The 13,296-nt window shown below is 35.7% G+C and overlaps 1 protein-coding gene across 15 annotated transcripts in view; it reads right to left on the bottom strand.

Annotated features, from left to right (window-relative positions):
* SKAP2 (src kinase associated phosphoprotein 2) overlaps positions 1–13,296 on the bottom strand; it is a 218,836-nt gene that overhangs the window by 46,443 nt on the left and 159,097 nt on the right. The gene's annotated exons all lie outside the window — the stretch shown is intronic.

The following is a 13,296-nucleotide window of genomic DNA, read 5'->3' as shown; positions in this document are numbered from 1 at the left end:
TTCAGCATAAAACAGCTATAATAATAATTAGTGTCAGGATTTACACCCAGGCAGTCTGCCTCCAGAGCCCAGGTTCTGAAGCACTACTGTTTTTCTTCCCTTTGGGTGTAAAACCTTGCATATATTACTTTCTCCTGTTTGTTAATTAATTAAACAGCATTTTAACCTATTGTCACAACATGCAACTTATGAGAAAGTTAATATCATGATGTCATATTGACATACATTCTTATTTTTAACACTCTTCAATGACAAAATAATTTGGCTAACTGACAATCGTTTAAAAAAATGCTCCCTTGAAAAATAGTGTACACTGTTGAAAAAACAGGAGACAAGTCATGTTTGTAATGGCCACAGAAAGTGAAAAACTTGGCATTTGCCCCTTCCATTTTTCTTCCAGTTGAAAGGCAGCTTGCAAATGGAAAAATCATCTCCCATCACCTCCCTCCCAGAGACTAAATGTGATGAAAAAACAGAGTAAGGCCAAGCCCTGAAGCAAGCAGGGCTGAGAGCAGCTTCAATCCTAGCCAGGAGCCTAAGAAGATTGATTAATCCTGAATAAGATAGCTATAGTTTCTTACCAGATATGACTGCAGTAAGACATGAAAAATACAGCAAATTAAAGCACTTTTCGTAGTACAAAAGAATGGCACTCTCAAAATATGAATTTCCACGTACCTATGAGTGGCTGTGCACAGACTTTCAGAATTGTTTTTAAGAAGTTTTCAATTCTAATGTAAGAGATATCTTCTTGACACAGACTAGTTTATGATAAAATATGTTATAATGGTTGAAGAGAAAAGATGTGCTAGAACTAGGATATTTCTGTAGAAAGGGGCTGCCAAAAGAAGCAAGGTAGAACCTGCAGGGGGAAGAAGGGGAGGTTAGGCATGTAAAACTCATCTGATGGAGGTCTTGACGCTCATTCTTGCAAAATAGCATTTGCTGTCCTTCAAAGTACGTAAGAATAAAAATTTGAGTTCAAAAACCAACACACTTGCTCAGTTTTGGCCCCCTAAAGGTATAGGTTGAACTCTCATTTACAAAGTTCTCTTACTTGGATTCCAGAAATAAAGCCAACATCAACAAAATGTCTGCTCTTATGTAAAAGAGCCAGAATATTTTTAATGTACATGGCAGGCAAACCAGATCTTACTTTTTTAAGGTCTCACCCACAGTGTCCCAGAGTAGCAGATGAAGTAAATTTATCCACTTTGGGAAGACAAATCCCTGCCACCTTAGGGGCCTAGGTTCTAAGCAGTGCCAGTGCTCCAAAACTAACCTCTAGCCTATTTTCCAGTACGACGAAGCTTTCTTGTTTTCTCATCCCCAAATAACAACTGATATTTTTTTAAAGTTAAATATGAGATTTTATAAACTTTTCCTAGCACTTTTAGTTAAAATAAATGTTATGCTATAATTATGTACATTAAAATGCAATTTGGGATTTTATTTCCATCTAATTACATAATGCAATCAAACATGTAAATTTAATGGCAAGCCCAACCATAGTACTTAATTAAAGGATCATTCAATGTTTATTGTCCTTGCTTAGAGTAAATCATTGATTTAAAGAGAATACACAAAATGACATATGAACTTTTCTGAACATTCTACTTAAGAGCATAATGTTAACTATCTGAATGTAGTTTAACTGCATGACTTATTTACACCTATTCTAGCTAAATAAAAGTAGTTATCGACCAGTGATTAAAGAATTCAGGTGGTTTTATTATAAACAACTTTATCATATGACCCTTTACTTAGCTTTGGAAAATAATTTCTGGATTAAAAAAACTCAAGTAGAAAAATTATCTCAGCATAGTTCAATTTAGTGAGGAAATACAATACACTACTTGGCATGTGTCCACAGGAAAAGTCTGGCTCCCAGATGCTTCTTGCCAACCCACAGTGGATTCAACAATGTTTAAACAACTGACAACGTACACTCATAGCTCTGATGACAAAGTGGCCAAAAATTTAGCAGGAGCCTGTCTCATGGGTATTTTCATATATTGAAAAGTTAAAATCAAAACAAAACAAATCATAGGGACATACATACACTTCACAAAACAAAAGATTCAACACAATTCAGTTAGGCTTTTTTTAAAGTAGATGTTGCCAAAATTATTTTAAAATTAACAAATAAGACATACTCCTGCCAGAAACTCAAAATATATCAATGTTTTTTATTGTATAAGTGTTATTAAAAGTTATTAAAAGTAACCTATATGGTTACCTATGCCCAAAGTCCAACAATAACTCTTCCTAACAAATAGATTAACTGTCTCCATAACTCATTCATTATCATACTATTTATATTAATATCCATGACTTTCTAACACATGTACCCATAGCTAACAAGTGTTTTTATTAGTTTGAATAAAATGAAATTGCCAATATTTTCCTAATTTTGACCTCCCAAAACAATAATTTTAAAAGATTCAAGGGTAAAGTAAAACTTCAAACTTTTGGCACCAAATTTTGACATCAAAGTGGTAGCTTCATTTTCTTAGTTATATAATATCTATGTTTTTTATAACTAGCCCTCAACGTGTCTCATTTAACTGAACAGTCTTCTTTCCAACCAGGAATATTCTGAGTAAAATCTACATCCTACTGCAGCAGATTCAAGTATAAACAGAATATTGTTAATATTTAATATAAAATCAGCTGTCACAAATGTAGTGAACAGTGAAAAAGCCATGATACAAATAAAATTACTTTGTGTGATTTTTCCTATTTCCAGATGACAAGTTTCTTTGAGATGATATTCTCTCTCTTAATAACAACTTCTGTCACATAATGTTTATGTCATGTAAGTTTTACAAATGAATAGTGCAAAGACTGGTTTGACTTTCTAGAGGAGAAAATGATTGATCAGCATACAGAATAAAATAGTTTAATTAAATCAGAAGGACTTCAGCTGATTGAAATGCAAGCCCCATTTTAAAGATATATTCTAAAGTAACCGCATTAACCTAATTTAACATGACTTCAAATGCAAATATGTATTAATCTTAGCTTATAAAACCAAAGTGTACATTTGGGTCTGGATGGATCTCTATTTGATTTAATTTTTGAGTAATTCTTTGTATATACAAATGTAATTTTTATCCTAAATAGCATTAAGCAGCTAATTGGGATAATTTGCTTCATAAATTCAGTGGCCATTTAAAATCTCTTCCTTCATAAATTTATCTCTTCCTTCATAAATTTAACAAAAATTTCTTCTTGTCAAGAAGTAATTAAAGCCAGGCACAGTGGGTCACACCTGTAATCTTAGCACTTTGAGAGGCCAAGGCAGGTGGATTGCTTGAGCCTAGGAGTTTGAGACCAGCCTGGGCAACATAGTGAAATCTTGTCTCTACTAAAAATACAAAAATTAGCTGGGCATGGTGGCGCACACCTGTAGACCCAGCTATTCGGTAGGCTTAGGTGGGAGGACTGCTTGAGCCCAGGAAGTCAAGGCTGCAGTGAGCAAAGATCACACCACTGCACTCCAGCCTGGGTGAGAGAGTGAGATACCATTTCAGAAAAAGAAAAGAATTAATATTATAATTATAAAGCCCCTTAGTACATAGGAGACAGGATATTAGACACCTAGCACAGAACCTTGCCTATAGCACATACACAAAATTTTGTTTGACTTGAAATAAAGTTTCTAAATCAAGCACTTGTAATTAAGTCTTCACTGTAGTGTTAATTCATTACTTATGGCTTAGGAATTCAACCTCTAGCAATATGGTCAACCAAGCTGAAACAGACCTGTCCTTCCCCACTTGCTCAAAGCAACATACTGATCATTTGCATGGTGGGGTTGAGGCTGGAGTTTTAACATCTTCATGGACACAGGAGACAAGGCTTTGGGCCTGTGAGAAGCACAGAGATACAAATGAGACCCCCAACAGCCCAGGGAAGAAACAAGGAAGCTTTCTGTTTTTCCAGGGCTGGAGATCATGGGGCTTCCTGTGAGAAATCAAACCCCCAAGCCTGTCCAATGTGAGATCCAAGTTTATACCATCCTCAAGCATGGTATTCCCAAGCCAAGAAATTTAACATAAAAATTTCAAAACCCCTGGGGTTCTAGCAGAAGCAAACATAAAACCATCCTTAGGAGAAGCACTTAAGGAAAAACACTTCCAGAACCCAGGGCATACAGCACTCTCATAGAGGTAGGGAGAAAACCTGATAAGCTCACAATACATGGACCTAGCAGAAGAGACTTCCAAGTAAACAGGCAAATTCCTGTGTGGCCAGCTCTAACAGAAGTCAACACTGAAAGCTGAAGGAGCACACAGAAGAGCTAAGAAATTAAGGAAAAGTCCAAGGCAATGTGAATTTTTATTTTCATAGCATTTCTAAGCTAGAGATTCAAAACACATTATTACACTGGTCCCATCTCTTTGCTTTCACTGGGTGAAGGATTGATCCCACGTGAATGTTTGCTGGGGCTTTGGACCATCTGGTTTTTAATGTCTCGAGCAATGGGGTTTCTTCCACCACTTCCTTTGGAAAGTCTTTTTTTTATTATTGTAGGGGCAAAAAAAATGGGTTTAAATGTTGAAGGGATTTGGGGGGTGTTTTTCAAAGTCTTTTTCTTATTAACTCTTTCTTAAATCTCTTCATGAATATGAATTCCCCTGTTTCCCTATAACATTGAATATGCTATAATCTGGTCTCTTCCGTATATACCAATAGTTACCCCACCTAAACATTTTTCAAAGGGATCTCCATTTAGTAAACTCCCCAACCTTAATCCTTTTACTTTCATCTTCAGAATGTTCTATAGGTGGTGTTCAGAACTACGTATTTCTCACTGGGTATGAGTAGCACTGAACAGACAAGCCCTTTTAGGTATCTCATTTACTGCCATAGACTTGGCTTGGATCTTTGTTCTTTATCAGTCTCTCTTCGGCCTCTTTTCATAACCATTTCTTATCATTTGTTATATTTATTTCTAATTAATAAATTCTGAGTCACATTGGTCAACACCGTATCTCCAGTGTCTAGCACAGTGCCTGACATGTAATAGCTGCCTAATAAATATTTGTTGTGTGAATAATTGAATTGCTTACATAAAAATTGGGTGTTTTCTTTTTGCTTTTCTCATTTCATGTTTCATTTTCTTTAGTATTCCTTTTCAGTTGATTAGAATATTAGATGATCTCTGAAGAATACTTTTAAATTAATGCTGAGCTCTTAGAAAGTATAAAATAAAAACCTAGGCTCAAATTCACATAAAGTGTCTAGACATGTATATCTACATGTGTTGGGGTTATTGTCATTTATACTTATATCATAAGTATAAAATATAGGGAGATGGGATATTTTATTATGGGTACAGATGACCTTCACCTTATCAGGCTAGGTTTCCAGGAAGAACTTAGATGTAAGGTAGTTTCTGAAAGAAAACACAGGCTGCTAACAGAAGTGAAATGAGGCTATCTGGTGTATGAGAGAGTGTAATAGGCAACGTGAAATTGGGAGCAGGACTCATAAGCAGTGGGCTGAGAAAAGGAACTAGCTTAATAGAAGCAAAGGGTGTGCAGTGGAAAAGGGAAACAAAGGGCTTAAAGTATGTCAGAGCTAGTACTAGGAGTGAGCAGCCTGAATCTTAACCTCAGCCTTCCTCTTTTTGAGGCCCTCCAATGATTCCTCTCTGCCCACTGAATCAAAGTAATTGCCTGAAAGATAATGTTTAAACATTTTCCCCAAGGACTTATATAATCATCGATTCTTAAACCTTGTTTCACCATCCTTTAAGTTGCTTGTGCAGATTTCCATATCTGAGTTTACTTTTAAATATAAAATGTACCATTTGCTTACTAGACACATTAAGTCCTTATAGACGGCAGGTTTTAAAAATCCTAACTATAATCCTGTGCTCTTTAGATCTACTTAATACCTGTGTTAATGAATGAGTGGAAGCAAAGGAGAATGTCATTTCCTGGGAAATGTCTTGCTCGAGATGACTAGCCTGCCATAGGGAACTGGTAACTCAAGTTGGTTCTGTTGCTCATAGTAGATGATTTATCTTTAATGGCCCAAAGGATTGATGATATAAGAGCTTTTCATCACTCAATGTATTACATTTCCTAAGTTTATTTGAGACTCTGCCCATTGGAATAGTAATGTTAAATTTTAATGAAGCCATGCTTCAATATACCACTGACAGTATACTGTTTGGTAATCATTCTTTTAGGATTCTGCAGTAATTCATGTTAGGAAAATAATCATCATAAAGAGAGAAAGTTTCTCTTAATTTACCTAATGGACCCCTTTAACTAAAGACTTTGCACTATTCAGGTATTATTTATTGAATTCTTATGAGGAAGGCACTTGGTCAAGTACTCTGGGGGCGCCAGGAAATATAAGGTTTGATCCTTGCACTAGAGGAGTTTTCAAATATAATAAAGTTATAACGAACCATCCATTTGCTTGTTTGCCAAATAATCACATGAAAAGTGGTTAAGATTTACAGAATAGCAGATATCAACATTTAAAATGTCACAAAGTTGTAATTAATATTCAAACGAATGGTGTTAGAAAAGTTTAGAGAAGCTCAGAGAAGCAGAGGTCACTTCATGCTGGGATGGCTCTTTTGGGGAGATGGGATTTCATCTGCGCCTAGAGAGTAGGGAGGATATGGTTAGAAACTGAACAAAGGGGACAGCATTCTATAAAGACAGAAGTGTAAGAACAAAAATGTGAGGTTGGAAATGTATGGGATATGTGTGGGGAAAATAAACAGCAAGTCAGATTGTTAAAATTGGAGAAGTGTTGCATTATAACAGTGATTAGGCTAGAATGTAAGATTTCAGTAAGACTGTGGAAGACCTTTGAATGCCAAGGTAAGAAATACGCATTTTATCCTATGGTCTGTGGTGAGCCATTCAACATTTTGGAGCAGCAGAAAGATAGGACTTAAGAAACTTCTGAAGTCTTTTTTTCCTTGAAAACATTTTCCCCACTAAATGAAAAATTATTAACCGGTTTATAAAGGAGGTTTTGAATTTTTATATACGTTGTCTCAGCATCAGATGAGATGTTCTGAATATGTGTTAATTTCCAGAATGCTGGAGGATAATGATATTATAATACTATATTTACTATTATACCATGATACTATACTGTGTTTATTAACTCACCCTATACTTATAAAAATACCGTATTATGCCCAATATAGAGAATTTCAAGGGTATTTTGTTTCTAGTGGAATGACCACAAAGGTTCCACCTGAGTGGGTTTAACGAAAATACTACATTTATACCAATGCTATATAATGGTGTAATAAACATATAGAATCAACAAGGGTATTTTCATTGTTTCTGATGCAGTGACTATAAAGGTTCTACAAAGGTGTGCATAGAGGAAATAATGGCCAAGATATATAGTAATACATACTAGGCTTTGGAATTGGTGAGAGTATATGTTTTTTAATTGTTTTTTTTTCTATAGTTAGATTTCATATATCTGTTCCTCTTATTAAATTACAGTATATTTGAGAACAGGGGCTATTCATTGATCATCTGAGTATCCACCCTATACCTTGCAGATAGTGAGATATGTTAGAAAATATGGTAGAGTTCATCAGAGACTTGTGGACAAAAAAATGAAAAGCCACATCAACTAAAGTTTGATCTGTGTGCTATTTGACTGGATTTTTGTCACTGAATTAATTAACTCAATATATTGATTTTGTTTAAGGTATCTAGAGCTACACAGTTGATGAAGGCAGTCCAGGGAAGGGCTAAGGGCTAGTGAAGAGTTCAGTCTGTCTGGAGCATAAGTCTGAGCAGCAGAAATGGGATTAGAAAGGTGGATTTGTGTGGGACCATGGCTCAGGGCCTGGCCAGTGAGTTTGAACTTGGTTTACTAGGGGTTGGGAACTCATAAAGGTCAATGAGCAAGGGATTAATTTGACCATGTTATATTTTAGGAAATCAATCTGTTGGCATCACGTAGAATAGGCTATCAGGCTGGTTAGAGAAAGAGATACACACACAGGAAGTGGGGAGACCACTTAGGAGCTTTTGTAATGATCCAGGTGAGAAATTATTAAAGCCTGAGTGAATAGAGAGCCAGGGATGGATGATGTTTTAGTGGCAGAATCAGGAGTAACTGGCAACTGACCAAATTAGGAGAGGTGGAGAGACCAAGAAAGAAGTCAATGATGGGTTTGAGCGTTCTTTTTTAAACTTGAGTAACGATACTGTTAGTAGAAATAGAAAAGAAAGGAGGTAGAGCAGTATAGGTTGAATATTCCTCATCTGAAATGCTTGGGACTAGAAGTGTTTCAAATTTCAGATTTTTCTGAATTTTGGAACACTTGCATTATACTGGTTGAGCATCCCTAAGCTGAAAATCTGAAATCTGAAATACTCCAATGAGCATTTCCTTTGAGTGTCACATCAGCGATCAAAAAATTTCAGATTTTGGAACATTTCAGATTTCAAATTAGGAATATTCAACCTGTAATTTGATCTTAAATCCAAGTTTGATATGATGGCCAAAAATTATTGGAAATAAAGCCAGAGCTCAGAGGAGAGAACATTTGTGAAGATGAGATTTGGTTGGTACGTTATCTCTTCTGGTGTCTTTTTTATATGTGTGCAGTAAATGCTTATCTGATAACTAAGGACAAGGCAATTCTTAACATATTTTTGTTGAGAGACAGTACAGTTATTGGCTAAGAGCTTAACCTCCAGAGTCAGAATGCCTAGGTTCAAATCCCAACTCTGCTATCTCCTAGCTTGTGACTCTAAACAAGTTACTGAATCTTTCTGTGCCTTAGTTTCCTTGTCTGTAAAACAGACAGTAATAACACCTATACCATCAACCATTCATGCTTGTTAAATAATACTTAGGAAAGTACCTGGCATATGCTAAGTGTTAACCATTATTATTATAATTATCATCATGTCTTCTACATTCTTTTGATGAGCTAGCTACCCAGTGAAGATGTTTTACTTTGCTCTGACCATATGCACCTCTGTGTAGTGATGCGGAAGGTATAAAGTTGTCCAGGGAGAAGGAGTAAAGAGAAAAAGGTCTTTTCCAATTCAAATTGTTCATCTCATAAACAGCATCTGATTTATGTGGGCAATCTTATATAATTATACATGGCAGCCTCACTAAAGTAATTCAGGACACATTTTTCCAGTGTCATTTATGCACGTGGGGCTATGATTCTGTCCTAGGAAGGCCCTGCTTAACCTGGCTGTTGCCTTTCTCTCCAATCTCATTTCAACCTCTCTGCCTGGCTACATATGGCCCTCCTTTCTGGTTCTTGAACACCGCAGGATTGTCCATGCTCAGAGCCTTTGAATTTGGTGTTCACTGTGCCTGGAAAGTGCTTCGTTTGGCTTTTTGCATTTACCAGTTTTATCCAAAAGGCTTCAGTTTAAATGTCATCTCTTCTTTAACCATAGAATACACATCATTTACTCCCTCTCACATTATCCTCTTATCTTGTATCACCTACTACAATCTGTAACTATCTTAATAGGGACTAGGTCTGCCTTTTTCATAGCTAAACTCCCAGCACCTAGAACAGAATCTGACATGTAATGGGCTTTCAATAAATATTTGCTGGATGAGTTAATTAAGTGAATAATAATAAGATGATATGAGGAGAAGGTAAGACAAGATAAAAACAAAAAGCTTCAGTATTAGGAAAGGACAGACTGGAAAACAAATAATTTGAAACAATCAGTAAAAAGCAACAGGAAATGTGGAAATGTAATACAGTGCTAAGATGCTTGTTTTTTCTTTTTTTTCTTTTTTTTTTTTTAGATGGAGTCTCGCTCTGTCGCCCAGGCTGGAGTGCAGTGGCGCGATCTCGGCTCACTGCAAGCTCCGCCTCCCGGGTTCACGCCATTCTCCTGCCTCAGCCTCCCGAGTAGCTGGGACTACAGGCACGTGCTACCACACCTGGCTAATTTTTGTATTTTTAGTAGAGACTGGGTTTCACCATGTTGGCCAGGATGGTCTTGATCTCGACCTCGTGATCCACCCACCTCGGCCTCCCAAAGTCCTGGGATTACAGGCGTGAGCCATTGCACCCGACCTAAGATGCTTATTTGTAAATATAATATGTAAACAAGAAGACAAACTGGAGAAGGTCAAAGGTGGAGATAGTTTCAAGACAAAAGCGGTGGTAAGTAAAATCAAATTTCTAGAGATGAATTTGAGGACCAAGACTGTTGATTAGGAGAGTACTGGTGACTCTGAAGAAGCTGGTTTAGTTAAGGAATAAGGATAGAAAACCAAACTGAGTGAAGATAAAGAGTGAGCAGGTGAAGAGACAACAGGAACAAAGACAGCTCTTCCAAGAATCTGTGTGCTTAAGAGAAGCACGGTTAGGTTGTAGTTCCTTGAACCAGGATGTGAAAAGAGGCCCATGCAGGAGGCAGATTTGGGATCTAGTCCAAAAAACTCAGACCTTGCAACTGAATGTCCTTATTATATATATATAAAAAAACTGCCCCATCTTAACTTCTTTAATAAGGAACAAAGGGGCTAATGGATAAGTGGCTATAAGCAGTTGTTATTTCTTTGTAAAAATTCTAACAAAGTTCTAATAAAGAGGAAAACATCTATAAAAGAATGTTTTATTTGAAACAAAATTAAGGTAAAATTTCACTTAAGCTTAATTAAGTTAAACTGGATTTTTTCCCATTTTGTTTAAAGTTTTACATTACTCAACTGTAGCACTTGCTGAGGCCAGATATGAAGAGTGCTTATATTTATCACTGACATTTTGTTGAACTTGTTCATTCTTATTAATCACTGCTTTAAAGTAAGCAGCTGAGTACTCTTAGGAAGTTGATATTCCCAGCTGACCTATCTGCAAAAATACTGAAGCTTGATACTCTCCTGCTGCAGTCTGTCTCTATAGATGTATGTGTTCATGTGGCTATGTGTACATATGTGTGTATTTTTTTTTCTGGGATTAAAGAAGCAAATACATTTTCGTGAAGCTACTACAAACTTTATCATATTCTATCTTCTGAAAGAATGGATGAATTAAAAACAAAAGCAGGCTGTGATCTGTTTATATTCTATATGGGAGACAAATCATATCTGAAGAATGAAGACTCCAGTTTAAAAGTCTGATATGAAGGTTGTTAGAAGCTATGTCTTTACTTGTTGAGATTTCTTGGTGGCAAAGGATAAAACACTTGATTATGTTCAGATACAAACCCTATCGTGTGAATATCTGACCTTCTGGTACAGTGTTAAGATTTTTCACCCAGGATTCACAGAAAAAACGTAATAGCCTAGCCCCATTAACGTAATTTTTCTTTTTGCTTTATAAATACTAGCATTTTAATTTAATTAAAGTGGTTGACATTTGCTTATCTTCTGGTTCAGAATTTTAATATGTATTCTATTGGTTCCCTCAGCAATGTAAACATATACATGTGACTCTAAAAGTTTTGAATTCAATGGCTAAGTGATCCAAACCATCAATAATTTCTAGTGATTCTATCTGGTTCTTTAAAAAAATCTGATATTTTCTTCACAGGATCTTTTTCTCTTGTTAAAGTTTCTTTTCCTTATTTTGTCTCTTGAATCATTTTAAATATGTTGATTTTATAGCCTTTATAGTTCTGTCATCTCCAGTTCTTTGGGGGTTAATTCTCCCCAAAGAAAAAAATAACATGGCCAAGCACAGTGGCTCAAACTTGTAATCGCAGCACTTTGGGAGGCCAAGGTGGGTGGATCACCTGACGTCAGGAGTTCAGCCTGGCTAACATGGTGAAACCCTGTCTCTACTAAAAATACGAAAAAAATTGGCCAGGCATAGTGGTGCACACCTATAATCCCAGCTATTTGGGAGGCTAAGGCAGGAAAATCACTTGAACCCGGGAGGTGGAGGGTGCAGTGAGCCGAGATCATGCCATTGCACTCCAGCCTGGGTGATAAGAGCAAAACTCTGTTCCCTCCCCAAAAAAGAGTTAATAACAATGCTACAATGCTACAAGTTGTTATTTGTACTAATTTCAGTGTATTTCATATGGAAAACTACATATTTTGTCATTTCCATTGTAATTTCCTCTTTTAACTCATGAACTATTATTTTTTCAGCTTCCAAACACATGGGTTTGGGTATTTTAAACTACCTTTTCAGAGTTGGCTCCTAATTAAATTTAATTGTAGTTAAAGACCATAGTCTGTATAACACAGATTCAGTGTAATTTGTTGAGAGTTTAACTGTAAACACATATGTAGTCAATTTCTATGATTATTCTATGTGTATTGAATGAACAAATATTCTCTAGTATGCAATGTTAGTTTACATCTTTTTGATAGATTATTAATTTTGTGGTTAAATCTTTATATCCTTACTTATTTTTTGCCTCCTTGGTCTATCAGTTTCTGAAAGGTGTATCTTAAAATTTCCCACTATGATTAAGAACTTGTCAAATTAGTCTTATATGTTTTTGTGTTATAGATATTAAGGTTATATAGTTAGATGCATTTGAGCTTTATCTTCTTTCATTTTTGTTATGTAGTGTCATTCTGTAGTCCTATTATTGCTTTATGCCTTAAATTTCATATTATCTGATGTTAACATAGCTATAATAGCTTTCTTGGGATAGAAATGCATGGTGTATTTATTTCCATTTCCTTACTTTGAAACTTTCTATGTGGTTTTGTTTCAGGTGTATCTCCTCTAAGAAGAATAGTGCTAGAGTTTTAAAATATCTAATGCAAACATTTATTTTAATAGATTAAGTTATATTTATCATTCTTACTTTTATATTATGGCTTAATTTTACCATATTCTCTCTTTGATTTCTTGTTTGTTGCCTTCTTTTGTGTTTAAATTGTTTTACGTGGTCACCTTTTATTCACCCTCTGCTTCTTTAAGCAATGCAAGATTGCATTCTATTTCTTTAGTACTTAACTCTAAAATTTTAACATACATTTCCTAACAAAAATTAAAATTAGTATTCCTCTCCTCCCTCCTTCTGAACAGGACAACATCTGGCATGCTTTCACTAACCCCCGTCTCCATTTTGCCCCAGCTAACTTTTAAATTATTGCCTAAATTTAGTTTTGCCTCTTTTTTAGATTAAAACAAAGCTTATTTTAAAATAATCAATAAAGTTACTGACACATTTTGCCCATTTCCATGCTCCATCTTTCCTGTGTATTCTCCATCTTTCCTGTGTTCACTCCTTTTCTGGCTGAAGCACATATAATGGGCAGAGCTGGATTCAAAGTGATGTGTGTTTCCTTCCAGAGCCCCTTCTCACAACCACAACAATCTACTAGTCACAG

This window comes from Hylobates moloch, unplaced genomic scaffold, assembly GCF_009828535.3.
Source record: "Hylobates moloch isolate HMO894 unplaced genomic scaffold, HMol_V3 SCAFFOLD_1, whole genome shotgun sequence".
NCBI classification, from domain to species: domain Eukaryota; kingdom Metazoa; phylum Chordata; class Mammalia; order Primates; family Hylobatidae; genus Hylobates; species Hylobates moloch.
This window is presented reverse-complemented; position numbering and strand designations above follow the sequence as displayed.